Source organism: Haliotis rubra, unplaced genomic scaffold (assembly GCF_003918875.1).
Source record: "Haliotis rubra isolate DU_JTF1 unplaced genomic scaffold, ASM391887v1 Scf1012, whole genome shotgun sequence".
Classification (NCBI taxonomy): Eukaryota; Metazoa; Mollusca; class Gastropoda; order Lepetellida; family Haliotidae; genus Haliotis; species Haliotis rubra.
In genome coordinates, this window is record NW_025764907.1 from 291,705 (window position 1) to 295,425 (window position 3,721).

Here is a 3,721-nt window from a genome sequence, read left to right on the forward strand (position 1 = left end):
CGTTTTATCAATAATGTATCTAAATGTCTGTAATTCTCCTATTGAGGAGGGACACACAATATTTCTCTTGACATGCAACTATTGACTATTCCCTAAGGAGCGGATCTTTCCATCTGAAGCATAATGCTTGCAAACCAATATAACAATTACCAAAATACCAGGGCCAGCCAGCAGAATTCCATCTGTCAGGCATGTCCAAAGGACTAGTGTGAACACATTTCACAAGGTTGTAGCTAATCCTGCTTGAATGAAACAAAACTATGTTGACATATTCTGTGGGTTTTCATCCAATTTGTAACAAAACTCAAGCAAACTGGTTTAGAATTACAGCCCTCAAATGCTACAAGTCAACAAGAACTTCAGTTATTAGATTCTTTATCCTCACCACAATTTAGCAGTCTAGGGCTGGCATACTTGCATGAAATTCAAAGGCTGAGAGCATGATTCAAAGATCACATAAACTTGACTCCAATATCACAGGACAGCTGACTGCATAAACCATGATTAAAACCTTTACAACAGGGTCTCTACCTCTAATCATGCTAATGGGTAGAGAATTTTCTTGGGGTTAATTTCTTCTCAAGCAATGATGGCACCAATGGAGGAATCAAAGCACTGACAATTACTGAGATTGCACTCACCCACGAACCTAATATCAAATGGGTCAGTATTCAAACTACCCATCCCGATTACCTGTGATAAAATTGCCTAGCATCAAAAGACATATTAACATGCAAATGTGTTAGTTGGTAAAACAGTGTCCTGCTATCTGAGCTCTGAGATTGACAGGTCAGCTGTGTCACTGGATAACCAAACATATTCACTTAATTATCATTCTCTGCTATGATAGGAGCATGTGTTATCAATCGATTAGCTATTTGCCCGATACAGCTCCTTGGAACCTTGGAATCACAAGAATGCATGCTCTGTCTGTTATGTTTACAGTGCCCTGTGAAATGCTGCAGTGTTATCAGTGTAGGGGCTCTCCAGGAAATGAACACAGTGATAGTGTTACTGAGTGGGTAAGGTTAGAGATACGGAAGGTACTAGATACCAGCACAGCTTAAAGGATGACTAATAGCAGGAAAAGAGCCTCTTCTGCAAAATTCCTTCTACTGAGCTATCAATGAATCCTTTCTCATCAACTTTTACGAGCATTTGAATTAAGGATGAAAGTCAAGGGATCGTTTGTATAGCATGTTTAGGGGGTCCTTACATTCAAATACTAAGAAGAAACAAGACCCCAATTATCTGATATTCTGCTCAGCCACAACAGTACAAGTCAGTTTGCATGTACAATTAGATGTTCCAGACATGCATCAGTTCTGGTAGTGTTCCACTGATACATACAATGTGTGCAACAGGCACATTGGTCAAGATGAGGTGTCTCCATCAGTAATATCAGCACCGCCTTTAGCAATATTCCAGCAGAATATCACAGCGTGGGGACACCAGAAATGGGCTTAACACATTGTGCCCATGTGGGGAATCGAACCAATAGGGTCTTCGAGTCGATACTGTGTCGAGCCAACGCTTTAACCACTAGGCTACCCCACCGCCCTCCACTGATACATACAATGTGTGCAACAGGCGCACTGGTCAAGATGAGGTGTCTCCATCACCCAGTAATATCAGCAGAAACAACAAAATCAACATCACCCATGACTAAATCCCTTGCAATACAAATGACATGCATCCATGCATATCAATATTATATCAGTTCAATCGGTTTGTGCATTAATAACAAAATATGCATACATAAGTGTTTAACTGCCCAAATCATGATAATACATTTATATGAGTTTCAGACTGATGTGAACACTCGGTCAAGTGAGTCATTACCAGTGAGGATGATGACCAAGTGATCAGACATCTAGCATCAGGTGATCTCCTTTGCTGGGGTTTTCCTTTGGCAATATGAAGTAGTCAGGTAAAATATAAATACATCTGAGGTTCATAAATATACTTTGCCTACAGGGTTTCTAATCACCACGTCACGCCTCATTATCTGGCACCAACTTTAGGATTAATGTACATGACAGAATGAGTTTAGTTTACACCACACTCAGCAATATTCCAGCTATATGGTGGTGGTATGTAAATAATTGAGTCTGGACCAGACAATCCAGTGATCAACAGCATGAGCATCGATCTGCGCAATTGGGAACCGATGACATGTGTCAACCAAGTCAGCAAGCCTGTCCAGTACATGACAGAAGAATGTCAAGTAAAAGCTTAATTCAATTCAGAAAATGTTACTTGTCTCTTACAAAATTGTTACATTTATCCTAGACATGTAGGTTACTGAACACACAACGTCATTTAGAAAGTGGTCAAATGTAACGTGTTACATCTGGGATTACACTTTCTTGATAGAGTACAGTACAGACTCAACACTAAAAATACCGGGAACTAGATCTGTACTTTACTGAGAAAGTGTAAACCCAAATATAATATACATGTATATTATAGATGTTACCATTTATTATAAAACCCAAAATTTGCTACTACATTAGTCCAATACCCAAATGTGACAGTCAGATGGTAAGTTTCAATGTTTAATAATACAAAGACAATATTTGTGTGAATGCCATCCCTCGTTGTTGATATCAGTCATGTTATAAATGTGCACCACCTACATCAACATGATGACTCAGCACGACCTGCTAAGATAAGCAATAAGCATGTTCTGTGTTATGGATGCAGGCCTATACAAACAGCTCTGACAGACAGCTGTTTACTCCGATAAGTGGACAGAAGGAGCCACACTGGCACTTAATGCAGCCACACACTGCTGGAACTGATAGATACCTACCAGGGTGTTCACATGTTTACTGCTACCCCCCAGGGACACTGAGAAAATACTATTAATGTACCACGACTGGGTTGTGATACAGTTGTGTAGTTGGGTCTACTGTAGACTAACGCTTAGGCAAAAAAAAAATTTAAGAAAAAAAAGAAAAACTCTACCTACCGACCCTGTTTTATAATTTCATGTTACCCTGAACACATATATTTTTTGGGGCCTTAATCTCTGAATATATATACATTTGTAATTTTGATTGTAACAAGTAAACCAATTTACACTGAAATTTAGTGAAAAAGGAGCCCCAGGGATATCAGTGATTCAGAACCTTGGGAAATCTAGACTTGCTTTATTTAGGGCTTCAGCATTGCAGGGAGGACTAGGCTGTAAGGAAAATAATACTGTGAGACAGACTAGGTCTACCGATCTCTCAGAAGAGATTGGTATTGTGGGAATGCCCTTAACACATGTGAGGCAGATATGATAGTTTTGTGCTAACACACTGTTAAACTAGTGTTAGCAAAGTGACCGTCTTGATATAAACATATTCAGAAAATAACATTATTTTGATAATGAAGTTCTGGGTGAGGCAAGGTGCAAGGGATTTAAAGCCACTTTCAAGATGTTTGCAAGATAGCAATGTGCATGCAAGTGCTTGTCTGGCTGCTTGTACAAGTGGAGATGAATGTCTGTTTCAAAGTATTGAGATACCATGACATAGTTTAACAGAGTATATCAACTCTTGTCAGACAAGTCCCTGTTTCATCCCCTGAAAGCTGAGGTGAGGTGATGTGAAATTGGGTTTTACATCGGCTGGAGAATATTTCGCTCATATGGCTGCTTGTACTAGCGTCCATGCTTGTGTATGTGTATATCGAACTGCTTGTACTAGCCCAGACTGAAGGGACCAGCAAG